The sequence below is a fragment of the Schistocerca gregaria genome, unplaced genomic scaffold (assembly GCF_023897955.1).
Source record: "Schistocerca gregaria isolate iqSchGreg1 unplaced genomic scaffold, iqSchGreg1.2 ptg001165l, whole genome shotgun sequence".
In the NCBI taxonomy this organism is placed as follows: domain Eukaryota; kingdom Metazoa; phylum Arthropoda; class Insecta; order Orthoptera; family Acrididae; genus Schistocerca; species Schistocerca gregaria.
Genome location: NW_026062496.1, coordinates 98854 through 121150, shown reverse-complemented (window position 1 = coordinate 121150; position 22297 = coordinate 98854). Strand labels below are relative to the sequence as shown.

The window sequence follows — 22297 nt, the reverse complement described above, 5'->3', positions numbered from 1 at the left end:
GCAAGCTAAAATGGACACATCTGCACTGCCCAGAGAGGCGACACTTGCACTCACACCTGGTGGACGGCAGTGTGACGAGGCGATGAGCTGTGGCTTCTGGGTGCCACTGTAGCGCTGCAGCCAATAATACTGCACATTGCCGGCGACCCACGTGTTTAGTAGTGACGCAACTGCTAGAATGCAGCTGAACGCCCATCTTTTGAGAGCTACAAAATTTCCGCAGTCGGCAGGACTCGAACCTACGCTCCCAGAGGGAATCTGATTTCAAGTCAGACGCCTTAACCACTCGGCCACGACTGCCGGTAGCAGTAGCGTCTTCCGACACGTGAAAGTGCACCTTTAGAAGCAATCCAATGGCAGAAAGCGGCGTGGCCTCACTCTTTTCTGTAGTGTTTCCATTGCCAGCACATTAGCCGTTACGAAAGTGTATTAATTTTCTCCTAGACATGGCGTTGAACCCAACGCCCTTTGGTTGAAAATCAAACGCTCTACCGACTGAGCTATCGTACAGCTGTGTGGCATGCGAGTGATTCGCATGACGTAATTACTGGCTTATGGCTCCAATGGCGACTTCACCGACTTCCCACTGACGCACCGCTGACGCTAGTTTTCTGTCGTCTTAAGTGGTCGACATACTTGCAAGTAGCTGCGAGATCTTAAGAAAAGAAACGCTGCACCATTGCTTTTTCCGCACTCGAATGACCGAATTGCGATTCTTAAAAAAGAGAGAAATGAATGTTGGCTCTGTCCAACGCTTCCAAGCACGTCTGTGTACTCACGAACTCGGCGTCGACGCGAGAAAATGACGGGAGCGCACTCGTGGGCCTGCGACGGCTTTCTGCAGTCCCAGCGTCAGTGAGAGGAGAACCGGTAGCCACAGTAAGCAGCAGCCGTCGCGACACTCAGTATTGTTAAACGGAAATTTTCGTCTTGTTGAAGATGGCGCCATCGGTTTGCAACCGCGTTCACGTGTGTGAAAATATTTGCTCCTCTTTACGCAAAATCGCACGCAGCCGGTAGGATTCGAACCTACGCTCCCAGAGGGAATCTAATTTCGAATCAGACGCCTTAACCACTCGGCCACGACTGCCCGTAGGTCGAGGTTCTCCGACACATGCAACTTCTGCGGTTTAAAGCTATGTGGCATCAGAAAACGGCGTAGCTGCATTCTTTTCCGTAGTGTTTCCACCGCTACCAGAGGAATCGCTACCAAAGTATTAAAATTTCCGCCCGAACAGGGACTTGAACCCTGGACCCTTAGGTTAAAAGCCTAATGCTCTACCGACTGAGCTATCCGGGCTCACACGACAGTAGAGAACATCCCACGATGCACAGCTGTACATTGACTCATGTCCTTCACAGCTGTGCTATCGCTGCATGGAGCTGTTACTAATTAAACGTCGCCTGAATGCTGTCTACAAACGTGTCGCGCTAAGCTCGTAGCAGACTATCGAAGAATGCTGACACACGATGCAAAAACAAACCGCAGCAGTCGTTAGGTCTCATACGTTGGAGTAGAGGATTTACGTGTTTTGTCGACACTCACTGAGTAATTGGAAATTTCACAAGCATTTCGAATGCAATGCTTCCCACGTTTTCGCTCATTTCACGGTTCCGTTGGAGACGTTCTTCACCTCCTGACACAAAAAAAGGAACGCAGTCGGTAGGACTTTTCGTATTTTCTTACTTCTCAGGGAGTTGCCTACTGTGTTCCTCTTACGGCAAGCACTAGACAACCTGAACAGTTACAGGATAGAGTCATTTTTGTTATCGGCTGTACCTACATCATCACAGACTCGGAGCAATTCCATTGGCATCAGCTTCAAAACATACGCTTGCCGAAACCCGGGATCGAACCAGGGACCTTTAGATCTTCAGTCTAACGCTCTCCCAACTGAGCTATTTCGGCTCACACCTAAGTCCGCAGATTTGCGCGTCTTCGTTAACCTCTGAATCGCCGCCAATTTCACAGTCATCTTCGTCTGATAAGACATAGGGACGCTGAAAGGCGAGCAGCAGATGCAGTGAAGTACCACACACATTTCTTCTGATTCCATCATCGTAAGAAGCAAACATGTCGACTCGATTCATGTAATATTGACTTCGCTTTCTCTAGAAAACCTATGCTATATCGATGCCACGTGCAACTCGTGTGCAGAGAACGAGACACAAGAAGGAGTGAGCCTCTCTACCATGTGAGAGGCAGTATCTAGCAGATACACACGCTAAAACATTTGACTTGCGTTAGCTCATAAATTGCTACACGTAACTGTCTGCAAGCTAAAATGGACACATCTGCACTGCCCAGAGAGGCGACACTTGCACTCACACCTGGTGGACGGCAGTGTGACGAGGCGATGAGCTGTGGCTTCTGGGTGCCACTGTAGCGCTGCAGCCAATAATACTGCACATTGCCGGCGACCCACGTGTTTAGTAGTGACGCAACTGCTAGAATGCAGCTGAACGCCCATCTTTTGAGAGCTACAAAATTTCCGCAGTCGGCAGGACTCGAACCTACGCTCCCAGAGGGAATCTGATTTCAAGTCAGACGCCTTAACCACTCGGCCACGACTGCCGGTAGCAGTAGCGTCTTCCGACACGTGAAAGTGCACCTTTAGAAGCAATCCAATGGCAGAAAGCGGCGTGGCCTCACTCTTTTCTGTAGTGTTTCCATTGCCAGCACATTAGCCGTTACGAAAGTGTATTAATTTTCTCCTAGACATGGCGTTGAACCCAACGCCCTTTGGTTGAAAATCAAACGCTCTACCGACTGAGCTATCGTACAGCTGTGTGGCATGCGAGTGATTCGCATGACGTAATTACTGGCTTATGGCTCCAATGGCGACTTCACCGACTTCCCACTGACGCACCGCTGACGCTAGTTTTCTGTCGTCTTAAGTGGTCGACATACTTGCAAGTAGCTGCGAGATCTTAAGAAAAGAAACGCTGCACCATTGCTTTTTCCGCACTCGAATGACCGAATTGCGATTCTTAAAAAAGAGAGAAATGAATGTTGGCTCTGTCCAACGCTTCCAAGCACGTCTGTGTACTCACGAACTCGGCGTCGACGCGAGAAAATGACGGGAGCGCACTCGTGGGCCTGCGACGGCTTTCTGCAGTCCCAGCGTCAGTGAGAGGAGAACCGGTAGCCACAGTAAGCAGCAGCCGTCGCGACACTCAGTATTGTTAAACGGAAATTTTCGTCTTGTTGAAGATGGCGCCATCGGTTTGCAACCGCGTTCACGTGTGTGAAAATATTTGCTCCTCTTTACGCAAAATCGCACGCAGCCGGTAGGATTCGAACCTACGCTCCCAGAGGGAATCTAATTTCGAATCAGACGCCTTAACCACTCGGCCACGACTGCCCGTAGGTCGAGGTTCTCCGACACATGCAACTTCTGCGGTTTAAAGCTATGTGGCATCAGAAAACGGCGTAGCTGCATTCTTTTCCGTAGTGTTTCCACCGCTACCAGAGGAATCGCTACCAAAGTATTAAAATTTCCGCCCGAACAGGGACTTGAACCCTGGACCCTTAGGTTAAAAGCCTAATGCTCTACCGACTGAGCTATCCGGGCTCACACGACAGTAGAGAACATCCCACGATGCACAGCTGTACATTGACTCATGTCCTTCACAGCTGTGCTATCGCTGCATGGAGCTGTTACTAATTAAACGTCGCCTGAATGCTGTCTACAAACGTGTCGCGCTAAGCTCGTAGCAGACTATCGAAGAATGCTGACACACGATGCAAAAACAAACCGCAGCAGTCGTTAGGTCTCATACGTTGGAGTAGAGGATTTACGTGTTTTGTCGACACTCACTGAGTAATTGGAAATTTCACAAGCATTTCGAATGCAATGCTTCCCACGTTTTCGCTCATTTCACGGTTCCGTTGGAGACGTTCTTCACCTCCTGACACAAAAAAAGGAACGCAGTCGGTAGGACTTTTCGTATTTTCTTACTTCTCAGGGAGTTGCCTACTGTGTTCCTCTTACGGCAAGCACTAGACAACCTGAACAGTTACAGGATAGAGTCATTTTTGTTATCGGCTGTACCTACATCATCACAGACTCGGAGCAATTCCATTGGCATCAGCTTCAAAACATACGCTTGCCGAAACCCGGGATCGAACCAGGGACCTTTAGATCTTCAGTCTAACGCTCTCCCAACTGAGCTATTTCGGCTCACACCTAAGTCCGCAGATTTGCGCGTCTTCGTTAACCTCTGAATCGCCGCCAATTTCACAGTCATCTTCGTCTGATAAGACATAGGGACGCTGAAAGGCGAGCAGCAGATGCAGTGAAGTACCACACACATTTCTTCTGATTCCATCATCGTAAGAAGCAAACATGTCGACTCGATTCATGTAATATTGACTTCGCTTTCTCTAGAAAACCTATGCTATATCGATGCCACGTGCAACTCGTGTGCAGAGAACGAGACACAAGAAGGAGTGAGCCTCTCTACCATGTGAGAGGCAGTATCTAGCAGATACACACGCTAAAACATTTGACTTGCGTTAGCTCATAAATTGCTACACGTAACTGTCTGCAAGCTAAAATGGACACATCTGCACTGCCCAGAGAGGCGACACTTGCACTCACACCTGGTGGACGGCAGTGTGACGAGGCGATGAGCTGTGGCTTCTGGGTGCCACTGTAGCGCTGCAGCCAATAATACTGCACATTGCCGGCGACCCACGTGTTTAGTAGTGACGCAACTGCTAGAATGCAGCTGAACGCCCATCTTTTGAGAGCTACAAAATTTCCGCAGTCGGCAGGACTCGAACCTACGCTCCCAGAGGGAATCTGATTTCAAGTCAGACGCCTTAACCACTCGGCCACGACTGCCGGTAGCAGTAGCGTCTTCCGACACGTGAAAGTGCACCTTTAGAAGCAATCCAATGGCAGAAAGCGGCGTGGCCTCACTCTTTTCTGTAGTGTTTCCATTGCCAGCACATTAGCCGTTACGAAAGTGTATTAATTTTCTCCTAGACATGGCGTTGAACCCAACGCCCTTTGGTTGAAAATCAAACGCTCTACCGACTGAGCTATCGTACAGCTGTGTGGCATGCGAGTGATTCGCATGACGTAATTACTGGCTTATGGCTCCAATGGCGACTTCACCGACTTCCCACTGACGCACCGCTGACGCTAGTTTTCTGTCGTCTTAAGTGGTCGACATACTTGCAAGTAGCTGCGAGATCTTAAGAAAAGAAACGCTGCACCATTGCTTTTTCCGCACTCGAATGACCGAATTGCGATTCTTAAAAAAGAGAGAAATGAATGTTGGCTCTGTCCAACGCTTCCAAGCACGTCTGTGTACTCACGAACTCGGCGTCGACGCGAGAAAATGACGGGAGCGCACTCGTGGGCCTGCGACGGCTTTCTGCAGTCCCAGCGTCAGTGAGAGGAGAACCGGTAGCCACAGTAAGCAGCAGCCGTCGCGACACTCAGTATTGTTAAACGGAAATTTTCGTCTTGTTGAAGATGGCGCCATCGGTTTGCAACCGCGTTCACGTGTGTGAAAATATTTGCTCCTCTTTACGCAAAATCGCACGCAGCCGGTAGGATTCGAACCTACGCTCCCAGAGGGAATCTAATTTCGAATCAGACGCCTTAACCACTCGGCCACGACTGCCCGTAGGTCGAGGTTCTCCGACACATGCAACTTCTGCGGTTTAAAGCTATGTGGCATCAGAAAACGGCGTAGCTGCATTCTTTTCCGTAGTGTTTCCACCGCTACCAGAGGAATCGCTACCAAAGTATTAAAATTTCCGCCCGAACAGGGACTTGAACCCTGGACCCTTAGGTTAAAAGCCTAATGCTCTACCGACTGAGCTATCCGGGCTCACACGACAGTAGAGAACATCCCACGATGCACAGCTGTACATTGACTCATGTCCTTCACAGCTGTGCTATCGCTGCATGGAGCTGTTACTAATTAAACGTCGCCTGAATGCTGTCTACAAACGTGTCGCGCTAAGCTCGTAGCAGACTATCGAAGAATGCTGACACACGATGCAAAAACAAACCGCAGCAGTCGTTAGGTCTCATACGTTGGAGTAGAGGATTTACGTGTTTTGTCGACACTCACTGAGTAATTGGAAATTTCACAAGCATTTCGAATGCAATGCTTCCCACGTTTTCGCTCATTTCACGGTTCCGTTGGAGACGTTCTTCACCTCCTGACACAAAAAAAGGAACGCAGTCGGTAGGACTTTTCGTATTTTCTTACTTCTCAGGGAGTTGCCTACTGTGTTCCTCTTACGGCAAGCACTAGACAACCTGAACAGTTACAGGATAGAGTCATTTTTGTTATCGGCTGTACCTACATCATCACAGACTCGGAGCAATTCCATTGGCATCAGCTTCAAAACATACGCTTGCCGAAACCCGGGATCGAACCAGGGACCTTTAGATCTTCAGTCTAACGCTCTCCCAACTGAGCTATTTCGGCTCACACCTAAGTCCGCAGATTTGCGCGTCTTCGTTAACCTCTGAATCGCCGCCAATTTCACAGTCATCTTCGTCTGATAAGACATAGGGACGCTGAAAGGCGAGCAGCAGATGCAGTGAAGTACCACACACATTTCTTCTGATTCCATCATCGTAAGAAGCAAACATGTCGACTCGATTCATGTAATATTGACTTCGCTTTCTCTAGAAAACCTATGCTATATCGATGCCACGTGCAACTCGTGTGCAGAGAACGAGACACAAGAAGGAGTGAGCCTCTCTACCATGTGAGAGGCAGTATCTAGCAGATACACACGCTAAAACATTTGACTTGCGTTAGCTCATAAATTGCTACACGTAACTGTCTGCAAGCTAAAATGGACACATCTGCACTGCCCAGAGAGGCGACACTTGCACTCACACCTGGTGGACGGCAGTGTGACGAGGCGATGAGCTGTGGCTTCTGGGTGCCACTGTAGCGCTGCAGCCAATAATACTGCACATTGCCGGCGACCCACGTGTTTAGTAGTGACGCAACTGCTAGAATGCAGCTGAACGCCCATCTTTTGAGAGCTACAAAATTTCCGCAGTCGGCAGGACTCGAACCTACGCTCCCAGAGGGAATCTGATTTCAAGTCAGACGCCTTAACCACTCGGCCACGACTGCCGGTAGCAGTAGCGTCTTCCGACACGTGAAAGTGCACCTTTAGAAGCAATCCAATGGCAGAAAGCGGCGTGGCCTCACTCTTTTCTGTAGTGTTTCCATTGCCAGCACATTAGCCGTTACGAAAGTGTATTAATTTTCTCCTAGACATGGCGTTGAACCCAACGCCCTTTGGTTGAAAATCAAACGCTCTACCGACTGAGCTATCGTACAGCTGTGTGGCATGCGAGTGATTCGCATGACGTAATTACTGGCTTATGGCTCCAATGGCGACTTCACCGACTTCCCACTGACGCACCGCTGACGCTAGTTTTCTGTCGTCTTAAGTGGTCGACATACTTGCAAGTAGCTGCGAGATCTTAAGAAAAGAAACGCTGCACCATTGCTTTTTCCGCACTCGAATGACCGAATTGCGATTCTTAAAAAAGAGAGAAATGAATGTTGGCTCTGTCCAACGCTTCCAAGCACGTCTGTGTACTCACGAACTCGGCGTCGACGCGAGAAAATGACGGGAGCGCACTCGTGGGCCTGCGACGGCTTTCTGCAGTCCCAGCGTCAGTGAGAGGAGAACCGGTAGCCACAGTAAGCAGCAGCCGTCGCGACACTCAGTATTGTTAAACGGAAATTTTCGTCTTGTTGAAGATGGCGCCATCGGTTTGCAACCGCGTTCACGTGTGTGAAAATATTTGCTCCTCTTTACGCAAAATCGCACGCAGCCGGTAGGATTCGAACCTACGCTCCCAGAGGGAATCTAATTTCGAATCAGACGCCTTAACCACTCGGCCACGACTGCCCGTAGGTCGAGGTTCTCCGACACATGCAACTTCTGCGGTTTAAAGCTATGTGGCATCAGAAAACGGCGTAGCTGCATTCTTTTCCGTAGTGTTTCCACCGCTACCAGAGGAATCGCTACCAAAGTATTAAAATTTCCGCCCGAACAGGGACTTGAACCCTGGACCCTTAGGTTAAAAGCCTAATGCTCTACCGACTGAGCTATCCGGGCTCACACGACAGTAGAGAACATCCCACGATGCACAGCTGTACATTGACTCATGTCCTTCACAGCTGTGCTATCGCTGCATGGAGCTGTTACTAATTAAACGTCGCCTGAATGCTGTCTACAAACGTGTCGCGCTAAGCTCGTAGCAGACTATCGAAGAATGCTGACACACGATGCAAAAACAAACCGCAGCAGTCGTTAGGTCTCATACGTTGGAGTAGAGGATTTACGTGTTTTGTCGACACTCACTGAGTAATTGGAAATTTCACAAGCATTTCGAATGCAATGCTTCCCACGTTTTCGCTCATTTCACGGTTCCGTTGGAGACGTTCTTCACCTCCTGACACAAAAAAAGGAACGCAGTCGGTAGGACTTTTCGTATTTTCTTACTTCTCAGGGAGTTGCCTACTGTGTTCCTCTTACGGCAAGCACTAGACAACCTGAACAGTTACAGGATAGAGTCATTTTTGTTATCGGCTGTACCTACATCATCACAGACTCGGAGCAATTCCATTGGCATCAGCTTCAAAACATACGCTTGCCGAAACCCGGGATCGAACCAGGGACCTTTAGATCTTCAGTCTAACGCTCTCCCAACTGAGCTATTTCGGCTCACACCTAAGTCCGCAGATTTGCGCGTCTTCGTTAACCTCTGAATCGCCGCCAATTTCACAGTCATCTTCGTCTGATAAGACATAGGGACGCTGAAAGGCGAGCAGCAGATGCAGTGAAGTACCACACACATTTCTTCTGATTCCATCATCGTAAGAAGCAAACATGTCGACTCGATTCATGTAATATTGACTTCGCTTTCTCTAGAAAACCTATGCTATATCGATGCCACGTGCAACTCGTGTGCAGAGAACGAGACACAAGAAGGAGTGAGCCTCTCTACCATGTGAGAGGCAGTATCTAGCAGATACACACGCTAAAACATTTGACTTGCGTTAGCTCATAAATTGCTACACGTAACTGTCTGCAAGCTAAAATGGACACATCTGCACTGCCCAGAGAGGCGACACTTGCACTCACACCTGGTGGACGGCAGTGTGACGAGGCGATGAGCTGTGGCTTCTGGGTGCCACTGTAGCGCTGCAGCCAATAATACTGCACATTGCCGGCGACCCACGTGTTTAGTAGTGACGCAACTGCTAGAATGCAGCTGAACGCCCATCTTTTGAGAGCTACAAAATTTCCGCAGTCGGCAGGACTCGAACCTACGCTCCCAGAGGGAATCTGATTTCAAGTCAGACGCCTTAACCACTCGGCCACGACTGCCGGTAGCAGTAGCGTCTTCCGACACGTGAAAGTGCACCTTTAGAAGCAATCCAATGGCAGAAAGCGGCGTGGCCTCACTCTTTTCTGTAGTGTTTCCATTGCCAGCACATTAGCCGTTACGAAAGTGTATTAATTTTCTCCTAGACATGGCGTTGAACCCAACACCCTTTGGTTGAAAATCAAACGCTCTACCGACTGAGCTATCGTACAGCTGTGTGGCATGCGAGTGATTCGCATGACGTAATTACTGGCTTATGGCTCCAATGGCGACTTCACCGACTTCCCACTGACGCACCGCTGACGCTAGTTTTCTGTCGTCTTAAGTGGTCGACATACTTGCAAGTAGCTGCGAGATCTTAAGAAAAGAAACGCTGCACCATTGCTTTTTCCGCACTCGAATGACCGAATTGCGATTCTTAAAAAAGAGAGAAATGAATGTTGGCTCTGTCCAACGCTTCCAAGCACGTCTGTGTACTCACGAACTCGGCGTCGACGCGAGAAAATGACGGGAGCGCACTCGTGGGCCTGCGACGGCTTTCTGCAGTCCCAGCGTCAGTGAGAGGAGAACCGGTAGCCACAGTAAGCAGCAGCCGTCGCGACACTCAGTATTGTTAAACGGAAATTTTCGTCTTGTTGAAGATGGCGCCATCGGTTTGCAACCGCGTTCACGTGTGTGAAAATATTTGCTCCTCTTTACGCAAAATCGCACGCAGCCGGTAGGATTCGAACCTACGCTCCCAGAGGGAATCTAATTTCGAATCAGACGCCTTAACCACTCGGCCACGACTGCCCGTAGGTCGAGGTTCTCCGACACATGCAACTTCTGCGGTTTAAAGCTATGTGGCATCAGAAAACGGCGTAGCTGCATTCTTTTCCGTAGTGTTTCCACCGCTACCAGAGGAATCGCTACCAAAGTATTAAAATTTCCGCCCGAACAGGGACTTGAACCCTGGACCCTTAGGTTAAAAGCCTAATGCTCTACCGACTGAGCTATCCGGGCTCACACGACAGTAGAGAACATCCCACGATGCACAGCTGTACATTGACTCATGTCCTTCACAGCTGTGCTATCGCTGCATGGAGCTGTTACTAATTAAACGTCGCCTGAATGCTGTCTACAAACGTGTCGCGCTAAGCTCGTAGCAGACTATCGAAGAATGCTGACACACGATGCAAAAACAAACCGCAGCAGTCGTTAGGTCTCATACGTTGGAGTAGAGGATTTACGTGTTTTGTCGACACTCACTGAGTAATTGGAAATTTCACAAGCATTTCGAATGCAATGCTTCCCACGTTTTCGCTCATTTCACGGTTCCGTTGGAGACGTTCTTCACCTCCTGACACAAAAAAAGGAACGCAGTCGGTAGGACTTTTCGTATTTTCTTACTTCTCAGGGAGTTGCCTACTGTGTTCCTCTTACGGCAAGCACTAGACAACCTGAACAGTTACAGGATAGAGTCATTTTTGTTATCGGCTGTACCTACATCATCACAGACTCGGAGCAATTCCATTGGCATCAGCTTCAAAACATACGCTTGCCGAAACCCGGGATCGAACCAGGGACCTTTAGATCTTCAGTCTAACGCTCTCCCAACTGAGCTATTTCGGCTCACACCTAAGTCCGCAGATTTGCGCGTCTTCGTTAACCTCTGAATCGCCGCCAATTTCACAGTCATCTTCGTCTGATAAGACATAGGGACGCTGAAAGGCGAGCAGCAGATGCAGTGAAGTACCACACACATTTCTTCTGATTCCATCATCGTAAGAAGCAAACATGTCGACTCGATTCATGTAATATTGACTTCGCTTTCTCTAGAAAACCTTTGCTATATCGATGCCACGTGCAACTCGTGTGCAGAGAACGAGACACAAGAAGGAGTGAGCCTCTCTACCATGTGAGAGGCAGTATCTAGCAGATACACACGCTAAAACATTTGACTTGCGTTAGCTCATAAATTGCTACACGTCACCGTCTGCAAGCTAAAATGGACACATCTGCACTGCCCAGAGAGGCGACACTTGCACTGACACTTGGTGGACGGCAGTGAGACGAGGAGATGAGCTGTGGCTTCTGGGAGCGACTGTAGCGCTGCGCCAAAGAACACTGCACATTGCTGGAGACCCACGTGTTTAGTAGAGACGCAACTGCTAGGATGCAGCTGAACGTCCATCTTCTGAGAGCGAGAAAATTTTCGCAGTCGGCAGGACTCGAACCTACGCTCCCAGAGGGAATCTGATTTCAAGTCAGACGCCTTAACCACTCGGCCACGACTGCCGGTGGCAATAGCGTCTTCCGACAAGTGAAAGTCCAACTTTAGAAGCAATCCAATGGCAGAAAGCTGCGTGGCCTAACTCTTTTCTGTAGTGTTTCCATTGCCAGCACATTAGCCGTTACGAAATTGTATTAATTTTCGCCTAGACATGGCCTTGAACCCAACACCCTTTGGTTGAAAATCAAACGCTCTACCGACTGAGCTATCGTACAGCTGCGTTGCGTGCGAGTGATTCGCATGACGTAATTACTGGCTTGTGGCTCCAATGGCGACTTCACCGACTTCCCACTGACGCACCGCTGACGCTAGTTTTCTGTCGTCTTAAGTGGTCGACATACTTGCAAGTAGCTGCGAGATCTTAAGAAAAGAAACGCTGCACCATTGCTTTTTCCGCACTCGAATGACTGAATTGCGATTCTTAAAAAAGAGAGAAATGAATGTTGGCTCTGTCCAACGCTTCCAAGCACGTCTGTGTACTCACGAACTCGGCGTCGACGCGAGAAAATGACGGGAGCGCACTCGTGGGCCTGCGACGGCTTTCTGCAGTCCCAGCGTCAGTGAGAGGAGAACCGGTAGCCACAGTAAGCAGCAGCCGTCGCAACACTCAGTATTGTTAAACGGAAATTTTCGTCTTGTTGAAGATGGCGCCATCGGTTTGCAACCGCGTTCACGTGTGTGAAAATATTTGCTCCTCTTTACGCAAAATCGCACGCAGCCGGTAGGATTCGAACCTACGCTCCCAGAGGGAATCTAATTTCGAATCAGACGCCTTAACCACTCGGCCACGACTGCCCGTAGGTCGAGGTTCTCCGACACATGCAACTTCTGCGGTTTAAAGCTATGTGGCATCAGAAAACGGCGTAGCTGCATTCTTTTCCGTAGTGTTTCCACCGCTACCAGAGGAATCGCTACCAAAGTATTAAAATTTCCGCCCGAACAGGGACTTGAACCCTGGACCCTTAGGTTAAAAGCCTAATGCTCTACCGACTGAGCTATCCGGGCTCACACGACAGTAGAGAACATCCCACGATGCACAGCTGTACATTGACTCATGTCCTTCACAGCTGTGCTATCGCTGCATGGAGCTGTTACTAATTAAACGTCGCCTGAATGCTGTCTACAAACGTGTCGCGCTAAGCTCGTAGCAGACTATCGAAGAATGCTGACACACGATGCAAAAACAAACCGCAGCAGTCGTTAGGTCTCATACGTTGGAGTAGAGGATTTACGTGTTTTGTCGACACTCACTGAGTAATTGGAAATTTCACAAGCATTTCGAATGCAATGCTTCCCACGTTTTCGCTCATTTCACGGTTCCGTTGGAGACGTTCTTCACCTCCTGACACAAAAAAAGGAACGCAGTCGGTAGGACTTTTCGTATTTTCTTACTTCTCAGGGAGTTGCCTACTGTGTTCCTCTTACGGCAAGCACTAGACAACCTGAACAGTTACAGGATAGAGTCATTTTTGTTATCGGCTGTACCTACATCATCACAGACTCGGAGCAATTCCATTGGCATCAGCTTCAAAACATACGCTTGCCGAAACCCGGGATCGAACCAGGGACCTTTAGATCTTCAGTCTAACGCTCTCCCAACTGAGCTATTTCGGCTCACACCTAAGTCCGCAGATTTGCGCGTCTTCGTTAACCTCTGAATCGCCGCCAATTTCACAGTCATCTTCGTCTGATAAGACATAGGGACGCTGAAAGGCGAGCAGCAGATGCAGTGAAGTACCACACACATTTCTTCTGATTCCATCATCGTAAGAAGCAAACATGTCGACTCGATTCATGTAATATTGACTTCGCTTTCTCTAGAAAACCTATGCTATATCGATGCCACGTGCAACTCGTGTGCAGAGAACGAGACACAAGAAGGAGTGAGCCTCTCTACCATGTGAGAGGCAGTATCTAGCAGATACACACGCTAAAACATTTGACTTGCGTTAGCTCATAAATTGCTACACGTAACTGTCTGCAAGCTAAAATGGACACATCTGCACTGCCCAGAGAGGCGACACTTGCACTCACACCTGGTGGACGGCAGTGTGACGAGGCGATGAGCTGTGGCTTCTGGGTGCCACTGTAGCGCTGCAGCCAATAATACTGCACATTGCCGGCGACCCACGTGTTTAGTAGTGACGCAACTGCTAGAATGCAGCTGAACGCCCATCTTTTGAGAGCTACAAAATTTCCGCAGTCGGCAGGACTCGAACCTACGCTCCCAGAGGGAATCTGATTTCAAGTCAGACGCCTTAACCACTCGGCCACGACTGCCGGTAGCAGTAGCGTCTTCCGACACGTGAAAGTGCACCTTTAGAAGCAATCCAATGGCAGAAAGCGGCGTGGCCTCACTCTTTTCTGTAGTGTTTCCATTGCCAGCACATTAGCCGTTACGAAAGTGTATTAATTTTCTCCTAGACATGGCGTTGAACCCAACACCCTTTGGTTGAAAATCAAACGCTCTACCGACTGAGCTATCGTACAGCTGTGTGGCATGCGAGTGATTCGCATGACGTAATTACTGGCTTATGGCTCCAATGGCGACTTCACCGACTTCCCACTGACGCACCGCTGACGCTAGTTTTCTGTCGTCTTAAGTGGTCGACATACTTGCAAGTAGCTGCGAGATCTTAAGAAAAGAAACGCTGCACCATTGCTTTTTCCGCACTCGAATGACCGAATTGCGATTCTTAAAAAAGAGAGAAATGAATGTTGGCTCTGTCCAACGCTTCCAAGCACGTCTGTGTACTCACGAACTCGGCGTCGACGCGAGAAAATGACGGGAGCGCACTCGTGGGCCTGCGACGGCTTTCTGCAGTCCCAGCGTCAGTGAGAGGAGAACCGGTAGCCACAGTAAGCAGCAGCCGTCGCGACACTCAGTATTGTTAAACGGAAATTTTCGTCTTGTTGAAGATGGCGCCATCGGTTTGCAACCGCGTTCACGTGTGTGAAAATATTTGCTCCTCTTTACGCAAAATCGCACGCAGCCGGTAGGATTCGAACCTACGCTCCCAGAGGGAATCTAATTTCGAATCAGACGCCTTAACCACTCGGCCACGACTGCCCGTAGGTCGAGGTTCTCCGACACATGCAACTTCTGCGGTTTAAAGCTATGTGGCATCAGAAAACGGCGTAGCTGCATTCTTTTCCGTAGTGTTTCCACCGCTACCAGAGGAATCGCTACCAAAGTATTAAAATTTCCGCCCGAACAGGGACTTGAACCCTGGACCCTTAGGTTAAAAGCCTAATGCTCTACCGACTGAGCTATCCGGGCTCACACGACAGTACAGAACATCCCACGATGCACAGCTGTACATTGACTCATGTCCTTCACAGCTGTGCTATCGCTGCATGGAGCTGTTACTAATTAAACGTCGCCTGAATGCTGTCTACAAACGTGTCGCGCTAAGCTCGTAGCAGACTATCGAAGAATGCTGACACACGATGCAAAAACAAACCGCAGCAGTCGTTAGGTCTCATACGTTGGAGTAGAGGATTTACGTGTTTTGTCGACACTCACTGAGTAATTGGAAATTTCACAAGCATTTCGAATGCAATGCTTCCCACGTTTTCGCTCATTTCACGGTTCCGTTGGAGACGTTCTTCACCTCCTGACACAAAAAAAGGAACGCAGTCGGTAGGACTTTTCGTATTTTCTTACTTCTCAGGGAGTTGCCTACTGTGTTCCTCTTACGGCAAGCACTAGACAACCTGAACAGTTACAGGATAGAGTCATTTTTGTTATCGGCTGTACCTACATCATCACAGACTCGGAGCAATTCCATTGGCATCAGCTTCAAAACATACGCTTGCCGAAACCCGGGATCGAACCAGGGACCTTTAGATCTTCAGTCTAACGCTCTCCCAACTGAGCTATTTCGGCTCACACCTAAGTCCGCAGATTTGCGCGTCTTCGTTAACCTCTGAATCGCCGCCAATTTCACAGTCATCTTCGTCTGATAAGACATAGGGACGCTGAAAGGCGAGCAGCAGATGCAGTGAAGTACCACACACATTTCTTCTGATTCCATCATCGTAAGAAGCAAACATGTCGACTCGATTCATGTAATATTGACTTCGCTTTCTCTAGAAAACCTTTGCTATATCGATGCCACGTGCAACTCGTGTGCAGAGAACGAGACACAAGAAGGAGTGAGCCTCTCTACCATGTGAGAGGCAGTATCTAGCAGATACACACGCTAAAACATTTGACTTGCGTTAGCTCATAAATTGCTACACGTCACCGTCTGCAAGCTAAAATGGACACATCTGCACTGCCCAGAGAGGCGACACTTGCACTGACACTTGGTGGACGGCAGTGAGACGAGGAGATGAGCTGTGGCTTCTGGGAGCGACTGTAGCGCTGCGCCAAAGAACACTGCACATTGCTGGAGACCCACGTGTTTAGTAGAGACGCAACTGCTAGGATGCAGCTGAACGTCCATCTTCTGAGAGCGAGAAAATTTTCGCAGTCGGCAGGACTCGAACCTACGCTCCCAGAGGGAATCTGATTTCAAGTCAGACGCCTTAACCACTCGGCCACGACTGCCGGTGGCAATAGCGTCTTCCGACAAGTGAAAGTCCAACTTTAGAAGCAATCCAATGGCAGAAAGCTGCGTGGCCTAACTCTTTTCTGTAGTGTTTCCATTGCCAGCACATTAGCCGTTACGAAATTGTATTAATTTTCGCCTAGACATGGCCTTGAACCCAACACCCTTTGGTTGAAAATCAAACGCTCTACCGACTGAGCTATCGTACAGCTGCGTTGCGTGCGAGTGATTCGCATGACGTAATTACTGGCTTGTGGCTCCAATGGCGACTTCACCGACTTCCCACTGACGCACCGCTGACGCTAGTTTACTGTCGTCTTAAGTGGTCGACATACTTGCAAGTAGCTGCGAGATCTTAAGAAAAGAAACGCTGCACCATTGCTTTTTCCGCACTCGAATGACTGAATTGCGATTCTTAAAAAAGAGAGAAATGAATGTTGGCTCTGTCCAACGCTTCCAAGCACGTCTGTGTACTCACGAACTCGGCGTCGACGCGAGAAAATGACGGGAGCGCACTCGTGGGCCTGCGACGGCTTTCTGCAGTCCCAGCGTCAGTGAGAGGAGAACCGGTAGCCACAGTAAGCAGCAGCCGTCGCGACACTCAGTATTGTTAAACGGAAATTTTCGTCTTGTTGAAGATGGCGCCATCGGTTTGCAACCGCGTTCACGTGTGTGAAAATATTTGCTCCTCTTTACGCAAAATCGCACGCAGCCGGTAGGATTCGAACCTACGCTCCCAGAGGGAATCTGATTTCGAGTCAGACGCCTTAACCACCCCGCCACGACTGCCCGTAGGTCGAGGTTCTCCGACACATGCAACTTCTACGGTTTAAAGCTATGTGGCATCAGAAAACGGCGTAGCTGCATTCTTTTCCGTAGTGTTTCCACCGCTACCAGAGGAATCGCTACCAAAGTATTAAAATATCCGCTCGAACAGGGACTTGAACCCTGGACCCTTAGGTTAAAAAGCCTAATGCTCTACCGACTGAGCTATCCGGGCTCACACGACAGTACAGAACATCCCACGATGCACAGCTGTACATTGACTCATGTCCTTCACAGCTGTGCTATCGCTGCATGGAGCTGTTACTAATTAAACGTTGCCTGAATGCTGTCTACAAACGTGTCGCGCTAAGCTTGTAGCAGACTATCGAAGAATGCTGACACCCGATGCAAAAACAAACCGCAGCAGTCGTTAGGTCTCATACGTTGGAGTAGAGGATTTACGTGTTTTGTCGACACTCACTGAGTAATTGGAAATTTCACAAGCATTTCGAATGCAATGCTTCCCACGTTTTCGCTCATTTCACGGTTCCGTTGGAGACGTTCTTCACCTCCTGACACAAAAAAAGGAACGCAGTCGGTAGGACTTTTCGTATTTTCTTACTTCTCAGGGAGTTGCCTACTGTGTTCCTCTTACGGCAAGCACTAGACAACCTGAACAGTTACAGGATAGAGTCATTTTTGTTATCGGCTGTACCTACATCATCACAGACTCGGAGCAATTCCATTGGCATCAGCTTCAAAACATACGCTTGCCGAAACCCGGGATCGAACCAGGGACCTTTAGATCTTCAGTCTAACGCTCTCCCAACTGAGCTATTTCGGCTCACACCTAAGTCCGCAGATTTGCGCGTCTTCGTTAACCTCTGAATCGCCGCCAATTTCACAGTCATCTTCGTCTGATAAGACATAGGGACGCTGAAAGGCGAGCAGCAGATGCAGTGAAGTACCACACACATTTCTTCTGATTCCATCATCGTAAGAAGCAAACATGTCGACTCGATTCATGTAATATTGACTTCGCTTTCTCTAGAAAACCTTTGCTATATCGATGCCACGTGCAACTCGTGTGCAGAGAACGAGACACAAGAAGGAGTGAGCCTCTCTACCATGTGAGAGGCAGTATCTAGCAGATACACACGCTAAAACATTTGACTTGCGTTAGCTCATAAATTGCTACACGTCACCGTCTGCAAGCTAAAATGGACACATCTGCACTGCCCAGAGAGGCGACACTTGCACTGACACTTGGTGGACGGCAGTGAGACGAGGAGATGAGCTGTGGCTTCTGGGAGCGACTGTAGCGCTGCGCCAAAGAACACTGCACATTGCTGGAGACCCACGTGTTTAGTAGAGACGCAACTGCTAGGATGCAGCTGAACGTCCATCTTCTGAGAGCGAGAAAATTTTCGCAGTCGGCAGGACTCGAACCTACGCTCCCAGAGGGAATCTGATTTCAAGTCAGACGCCTTAACCACTCGGCCACGACTGCCGGTGGCAATAGCGTCTTCCGACAAGTGAAAGTCCAACTTTAGAAGCAATCCAATGGCAGAAAGCTGCGTGGCCTAACTCTTTTCTGTAGTGTTTCCATTGCCAGCACATTAGCCGTTACGAAATTGTATTAATTTTCGCCTAGACATGGCCTTGAACCCAACACCCTTTGGTTGAAAATCAAACGCTCTACCGACTGAGCTATCGTACAGCTGCGTTGCGTGCGAGTGATTCGCATGACGTAATTACTGGCTTGTGGCTCCAATGGCGACTTCACCGACTTCCCACTGACGCACCGCTGACGCTAGTTTACTGTCGTCTTAAGTGGTCGACATACTTGCAAGTAGCTGCGAGATCTTAAGAAAAGAAACGCTGCACCATTGCTTTTTCCGCACTCGAATGACCGAATTGCGATTCTTAAAAAAGAGAGAAATGAATGTTGGCTCTGTCCAACGCTTCCAAGCACGTCTGTGTACTCACGAACTCGGCGTCGACGCGAGAAAATGACGGGAGCGCACTCGTGGGCCTGCGACGGCTTTCTGCAGTCCCAGCGTCAGTGAGAGGAGAACCGGTAGCCACAGTAAGCAGCAGCCGTCGCGACACTCAGTATTGTTAAACGGAAATTTTCGTCTTGTTGAAGATGGCGCCATCGGTTTGCAACCGCGTTCACGTGTGTGAAAATATTTGCTCCTCTTTACGCAAAATCGCACGCAGCCGGTAGGATTCGAACCTACGCTCCCAGAGGGAATCTAATTTCGAATCAGACGCCTTAACCACTCGGCCACGACTGCCCGTAGGTCGAGGTTCTCCGACACATGCAACTTCTGCGGTTTAAAGCTATGTGGCATCAGAAAACGGCGTAGCTGCATTCTTTTCCGTAGTGTTTCCACCGCTACCAGAGGAATCGCTACCAAAGTATTAAAATTTCCGCCCGAACAGGGACTTGAACCCTGGACCCTTAGGTTAAAAGCCTAATGCTCTACCGACTGAGCTATCCGGGCTCACACGACAGTAGAGAACATCCCACGATGCACAGCTGTACATTGACTCATGTCCTTCACAGCTGTGCTATCGCTGCATGGAGCTGTTACTAATTAAACGTCGCCTGAATGCTGTCTACAAACGTGTCGCGCTAAGCTCGTAGCAGACTATCGAAGAATGCTGACACACGATGCAAAAACAAACCGCAGCAGTCGTTAGGTCTCATACGTTGGAGTAGAGGATTTACGTGTTTTGTCGACACTCACTGAGTAATTGGAAATTTCACAAGCATTTCGAATGCAATGCTTCCCACGTTTTCGCTCATTTCACGGTTCCGTTGGAGACGTTCTTCACCTCCTGACACAAAAAAAGGAACGCAGTCGGTAGGACTTTTCGTATTTTCTTACTTCTCAGGGAGTTGCCTACTGTGTTCCTCTTACGGCAAGCACTAGACAACCTGAACAGTTACAGGATAGAGTCATTTTTGTTATCGGCTGTACCTACATCATCACAGACTCGGAGCAATTCCATTGGCATCAGCTTCAAAACATACGCTTGCCGAAACCCGGGATCGAACCAGGGACCTTTAGATCTTCAGTCTAACGCTCTCCCAACTGAGCTATTTCGGCTCACACCTAAGTCCGCAGATTTGCGCGTCTTCGTTAACCTCTGAATCGCCGCCAATTTCACAGTCATCTTCGTCTGATAAGACATAGGGACGCTGAAAGGCGAGCAGCAGATGCAGTGAAGTACCACACACATTTCTTCTGATTCCATCATCGTAAGAAGCAAACATGTCGACTCGATTCATGTAATATTGACTTCGCTTTCTCTAGAAAACCTATGCTATATCGATGCCACGTGCAACTCGTGTGCAGAGAACGAGACACAAGAAGGAGTGAGCCTCTCTACCATGTGAGAGGCAGTATCTAGCAGATACACACGCTAAAACATTTGACTTGCGTTAGCTCATAAATTGCTACACGTAACTGTCTGCAAGCTAAAATGGACACATCTGCACTGCCCAGAGAGGCGACACTTGCACTCACACCTGGTGGACGGCAGCGTGACGAGGCGATGAGCTGTGGCTTCTGGGTGCCACTGTAGCGCTGCAGCCAATAATACTGCACATTGCCGGCGACCCACGTGTTTAGTAGTGACGCAACTGCTAGAATGCAGCTGAACGCCCATCTTTTGAGAGCTACAAAATTTCCGCAGTCGGCAGGACTCGAACCTACGCTCCCAGAGGGAATCTGATTTCAAGTCAGACGCCTTAACCACTCGGCCACGACTGCCGGTAGCAGTAGCGTCTTCCGACACGTGAAAGTGCACCTTTAGAAGCAATCCAATGGCAGAAAGCGGCGTGGCCTCACTCTTTTCTGTAGTGTTTCCATTGCCAGCACATTAGCCGTTACGAAAGTGTATTAATTTTCTCCTAGACATGGCGTTGAACCCAACACCCTTTGGTTGAAAATCAAACGCTCTACCGACTGAGCTATCGTACAGCTGTGTGGCATGCGAGTGATTCGCATGACGTAATTACTGGCTTATGGCTCCAATGGCGACTTCACCGACTTCCCACTGACGCACCGCTGACGCTAGTTTTCTGTCGTCTTAAGTGGTCGACATACTTGCAAGTAGCTGCGAGATCTTAAGAAAAGAAACGCTGCACCATTGCTTTTTCCGCACTCGAATGACCGAATTGCGATTCTTAAAAAAGAGAGAAATGAATGTTGGCTCTGTCCAACGCTTCCAAGCACGTCTGTGTACTCACGAACTCGGCGTCGACGCGAGAAAATGACGGGAGCGCACTCGTGGGCCTGCGACGGCTTTCTGCAGTCCCAGCGTCAGTGAGAGGAGAACCGGTAGCCACAGTAAGCAGCAGCCGTCGCGACACTCAGTATTGTTAAACGGAAATTTTCGTCTTGTTGAAGATGGCGCCATCGGTTTGCAACCGCGTTCACGTGTGTGAAAATATTTGCTCCTCTTTACGCAAAATCGCACGCAGCCGGTAGGATTCGAACCTACGCTCCCAGAGGGAATCTAATTTCGAATCAGACGCCTTAACCACTCGGCCACGACTGCCCGTAGGTCGAGGTTCTCCGACACATGCAACTTCTGCGGTTTAAAGCTATGTGGCATCAGAAAACGGCGTAGCTGCATTCTTTTCCGTAGTGTTTCCACCGCTACCAGAGGAATCGCTACCAAAGTATTAAAATTTCCGCCCGAACAGGGACTTGAACCCTGGACCCTTAGGTTAAAAGCCTAATGCTCTACCGACTGAGCTATCCGGGCTCACACGACAGTAGAGAACATCCCACGATGCACAGCTGTACATTGACTCATGTCCTTCACAGCTGTGCTATCGCTGCATGGAGCTGTTACTAATTAAACGTCGCCTGAATGCTGTCTACAAACGTGTCGCGCTAAGCTCGTAGCAGACTATCGAAGAATGCTGACACACGATGCAAAAACAAACCGCAGCAGTCGTTAGGTCTCATACGTTGGAGTAGAGGATTTACGTGTTTTGTCGACACTCACTGAGTAATTGGAAATTTCACAAGCATTTCGAATGCAATGCTTCCCACGTTTTCGCTCATTTCACGGTTCCGTTGGAGACGTTCTTCACCTCCTGACACAAAAAAAGGAACGCAGTCGGTAGGACTTTTCGTATTTTCTTACTTCTCAGGGAGTTGCCTACTGTGTTCCTCTTACGGCAAGCACTAGACAACCTGAACAGTTACAGGATAGAGTCATTTTTGTTATCGGCTGTACCTACATCATCACAGACTCGGAGCAATTCCATTGGCATCAGC

At 49.1% G+C, this 22297-nt stretch overlaps 38 non-coding genes across 38 annotated transcripts; all 38 read right to left on the bottom strand.

Annotated features, from left to right (window-relative positions):
- Window positions 1-218: 218 nt before the first annotated feature.
- Trnas-uga (transfer RNA serine (anticodon UGA)) lies at window positions 219-300 on the bottom strand. Its single transcript has one exon. It is a non-coding gene; the product is annotated as a tRNA-Ser (tRNA).
- A 708-nt stretch (window positions 301-1008) lies between these two features.
- Trnas-cga (transfer RNA serine (anticodon CGA)) lies at window positions 1009-1090 on the bottom strand. Its single transcript has one exon. It is a non-coding gene; the product is annotated as a tRNA-Ser (tRNA).
- Window positions 1091-1227: 137 nt separating this feature from the next.
- On the bottom strand, window positions 1228-1300 carry Trnak-uuu (transfer RNA lysine (anticodon UUU)). Its single transcript has one exon. It is a non-coding gene; the product is annotated as a tRNA-Lys (tRNA).
- Window positions 1301-1836: 536 nt separating this feature from the next.
- On the bottom strand, window positions 1837-1909 carry Trnaf-gaa (transfer RNA phenylalanine (anticodon GAA)). The gene has a single exon. It is a non-coding gene; the product is annotated as a tRNA-Phe (tRNA).
- A 584-nt stretch (window positions 1910-2493) lies between these two features.
- Window positions 2494-2575, bottom strand: Trnas-uga (transfer RNA serine (anticodon UGA)). Its single transcript has one exon. It is a non-coding gene; the product is annotated as a tRNA-Ser (tRNA).
- A 708-nt stretch (window positions 2576-3283) lies between these two features.
- On the bottom strand, window positions 3284-3365 carry Trnas-cga (transfer RNA serine (anticodon CGA)). Its single transcript has one exon. It is a non-coding gene; the product is annotated as a tRNA-Ser (tRNA).
- Window positions 3366-3502: 137 nt separating this feature from the next.
- On the bottom strand, window positions 3503-3575 carry Trnak-uuu (transfer RNA lysine (anticodon UUU)). The gene has a single exon. It is a non-coding gene; the product is annotated as a tRNA-Lys (tRNA).
- Window positions 3576-4111: 536 nt separating this feature from the next.
- Trnaf-gaa (transfer RNA phenylalanine (anticodon GAA)) lies at window positions 4112-4184 on the bottom strand. The gene has a single exon. It is a non-coding gene; the product is annotated as a tRNA-Phe (tRNA).
- A 584-nt stretch (window positions 4185-4768) lies between these two features.
- Window positions 4769-4850, bottom strand: Trnas-uga (transfer RNA serine (anticodon UGA)). Its single transcript has one exon. It is a non-coding gene; the product is annotated as a tRNA-Ser (tRNA).
- A 708-nt stretch (window positions 4851-5558) lies between these two features.
- On the bottom strand, window positions 5559-5640 carry Trnas-cga (transfer RNA serine (anticodon CGA)). Its single transcript has one exon. It is a non-coding gene; the product is annotated as a tRNA-Ser (tRNA).
- Window positions 5641-5777: 137 nt separating this feature from the next.
- Trnak-uuu (transfer RNA lysine (anticodon UUU)) lies at window positions 5778-5850 on the bottom strand. The gene has a single exon. It is a non-coding gene; the product is annotated as a tRNA-Lys (tRNA).
- A 536-nt stretch (window positions 5851-6386) lies between these two features.
- Window positions 6387-6459, bottom strand: Trnaf-gaa (transfer RNA phenylalanine (anticodon GAA)). The gene has a single exon. It is a non-coding gene; the product is annotated as a tRNA-Phe (tRNA).
- A 584-nt stretch (window positions 6460-7043) lies between these two features.
- Window positions 7044-7125, bottom strand: Trnas-uga (transfer RNA serine (anticodon UGA)). Its single transcript has one exon. It is a non-coding gene; the product is annotated as a tRNA-Ser (tRNA).
- A 708-nt stretch (window positions 7126-7833) lies between these two features.
- On the bottom strand, window positions 7834-7915 carry Trnas-cga (transfer RNA serine (anticodon CGA)). The gene has a single exon. It is a non-coding gene; the product is annotated as a tRNA-Ser (tRNA).
- Window positions 7916-8052: 137 nt separating this feature from the next.
- On the bottom strand, window positions 8053-8125 carry Trnak-uuu (transfer RNA lysine (anticodon UUU)). The gene has a single exon. It is a non-coding gene; the product is annotated as a tRNA-Lys (tRNA).
- Window positions 8126-8661: 536 nt separating this feature from the next.
- Window positions 8662-8734, bottom strand: Trnaf-gaa (transfer RNA phenylalanine (anticodon GAA)). The gene has a single exon. It is a non-coding gene; the product is annotated as a tRNA-Phe (tRNA).
- Window positions 8735-9318: 584 nt separating this feature from the next.
- On the bottom strand, window positions 9319-9400 carry Trnas-uga (transfer RNA serine (anticodon UGA)). Its single transcript has one exon. It is a non-coding gene; the product is annotated as a tRNA-Ser (tRNA).
- Window positions 9401-10108: 708 nt separating this feature from the next.
- Trnas-cga (transfer RNA serine (anticodon CGA)) lies at window positions 10109-10190 on the bottom strand. The gene has a single exon. It is a non-coding gene; the product is annotated as a tRNA-Ser (tRNA).
- A 137-nt stretch (window positions 10191-10327) lies between these two features.
- Trnak-uuu (transfer RNA lysine (anticodon UUU)) lies at window positions 10328-10400 on the bottom strand. The gene has a single exon. It is a non-coding gene; the product is annotated as a tRNA-Lys (tRNA).
- Window positions 10401-10936: 536 nt separating this feature from the next.
- Trnaf-gaa (transfer RNA phenylalanine (anticodon GAA)) lies at window positions 10937-11009 on the bottom strand. Its single transcript has one exon. It is a non-coding gene; the product is annotated as a tRNA-Phe (tRNA).
- Window positions 11010-11593: 584 nt separating this feature from the next.
- Trnas-uga (transfer RNA serine (anticodon UGA)) lies at window positions 11594-11675 on the bottom strand. Its single transcript has one exon. It is a non-coding gene; the product is annotated as a tRNA-Ser (tRNA).
- A 708-nt stretch (window positions 11676-12383) lies between these two features.
- On the bottom strand, window positions 12384-12465 carry Trnas-cga (transfer RNA serine (anticodon CGA)). Its single transcript has one exon. It is a non-coding gene; the product is annotated as a tRNA-Ser (tRNA).
- A 137-nt stretch (window positions 12466-12602) lies between these two features.
- On the bottom strand, window positions 12603-12675 carry Trnak-uuu (transfer RNA lysine (anticodon UUU)). Its single transcript has one exon. It is a non-coding gene; the product is annotated as a tRNA-Lys (tRNA).
- A 536-nt stretch (window positions 12676-13211) lies between these two features.
- Window positions 13212-13284, bottom strand: Trnaf-gaa (transfer RNA phenylalanine (anticodon GAA)). The gene has a single exon. It is a non-coding gene; the product is annotated as a tRNA-Phe (tRNA).
- Window positions 13285-13868: 584 nt separating this feature from the next.
- Trnas-uga (transfer RNA serine (anticodon UGA)) lies at window positions 13869-13950 on the bottom strand. The gene has a single exon. It is a non-coding gene; the product is annotated as a tRNA-Ser (tRNA).
- Window positions 13951-14658: 708 nt separating this feature from the next.
- On the bottom strand, window positions 14659-14740 carry Trnas-cga (transfer RNA serine (anticodon CGA)). Its single transcript has one exon. It is a non-coding gene; the product is annotated as a tRNA-Ser (tRNA).
- Window positions 14741-14877: 137 nt separating this feature from the next.
- Window positions 14878-14950, bottom strand: Trnak-uuu (transfer RNA lysine (anticodon UUU)). Its single transcript has one exon. It is a non-coding gene; the product is annotated as a tRNA-Lys (tRNA).
- A 536-nt stretch (window positions 14951-15486) lies between these two features.
- Window positions 15487-15559, bottom strand: Trnaf-gaa (transfer RNA phenylalanine (anticodon GAA)). Its single transcript has one exon. It is a non-coding gene; the product is annotated as a tRNA-Phe (tRNA).
- Window positions 15560-16143: 584 nt separating this feature from the next.
- Window positions 16144-16225, bottom strand: Trnas-uga (transfer RNA serine (anticodon UGA)). The gene has a single exon. It is a non-coding gene; the product is annotated as a tRNA-Ser (tRNA).
- Window positions 16226-16933: 708 nt separating this feature from the next.
- Trnas-cga (transfer RNA serine (anticodon CGA)) lies at window positions 16934-17015 on the bottom strand. Its single transcript has one exon. It is a non-coding gene; the product is annotated as a tRNA-Ser (tRNA).
- A 747-nt stretch (window positions 17016-17762) lies between these two features.
- On the bottom strand, window positions 17763-17835 carry Trnaf-gaa (transfer RNA phenylalanine (anticodon GAA)). The gene has a single exon. It is a non-coding gene; the product is annotated as a tRNA-Phe (tRNA).
- A 584-nt stretch (window positions 17836-18419) lies between these two features.
- On the bottom strand, window positions 18420-18501 carry Trnas-uga (transfer RNA serine (anticodon UGA)). The gene has a single exon. It is a non-coding gene; the product is annotated as a tRNA-Ser (tRNA).
- A 708-nt stretch (window positions 18502-19209) lies between these two features.
- Trnas-cga (transfer RNA serine (anticodon CGA)) lies at window positions 19210-19291 on the bottom strand. The gene has a single exon. It is a non-coding gene; the product is annotated as a tRNA-Ser (tRNA).
- A 137-nt stretch (window positions 19292-19428) lies between these two features.
- Window positions 19429-19501, bottom strand: Trnak-uuu (transfer RNA lysine (anticodon UUU)). The gene has a single exon. It is a non-coding gene; the product is annotated as a tRNA-Lys (tRNA).
- Window positions 19502-20037: 536 nt separating this feature from the next.
- Window positions 20038-20110, bottom strand: Trnaf-gaa (transfer RNA phenylalanine (anticodon GAA)). The gene has a single exon. It is a non-coding gene; the product is annotated as a tRNA-Phe (tRNA).
- Window positions 20111-20694: 584 nt separating this feature from the next.
- Trnas-uga (transfer RNA serine (anticodon UGA)) lies at window positions 20695-20776 on the bottom strand. Its single transcript has one exon. It is a non-coding gene; the product is annotated as a tRNA-Ser (tRNA).
- Window positions 20777-21484: 708 nt separating this feature from the next.
- Window positions 21485-21566, bottom strand: Trnas-cga (transfer RNA serine (anticodon CGA)). The gene has a single exon. It is a non-coding gene; the product is annotated as a tRNA-Ser (tRNA).
- A 137-nt stretch (window positions 21567-21703) lies between these two features.
- Window positions 21704-21776, bottom strand: Trnak-uuu (transfer RNA lysine (anticodon UUU)). The gene has a single exon. It is a non-coding gene; the product is annotated as a tRNA-Lys (tRNA).
- Between the last annotated feature and the right edge of the window lie 521 nt (window positions 21777-22297).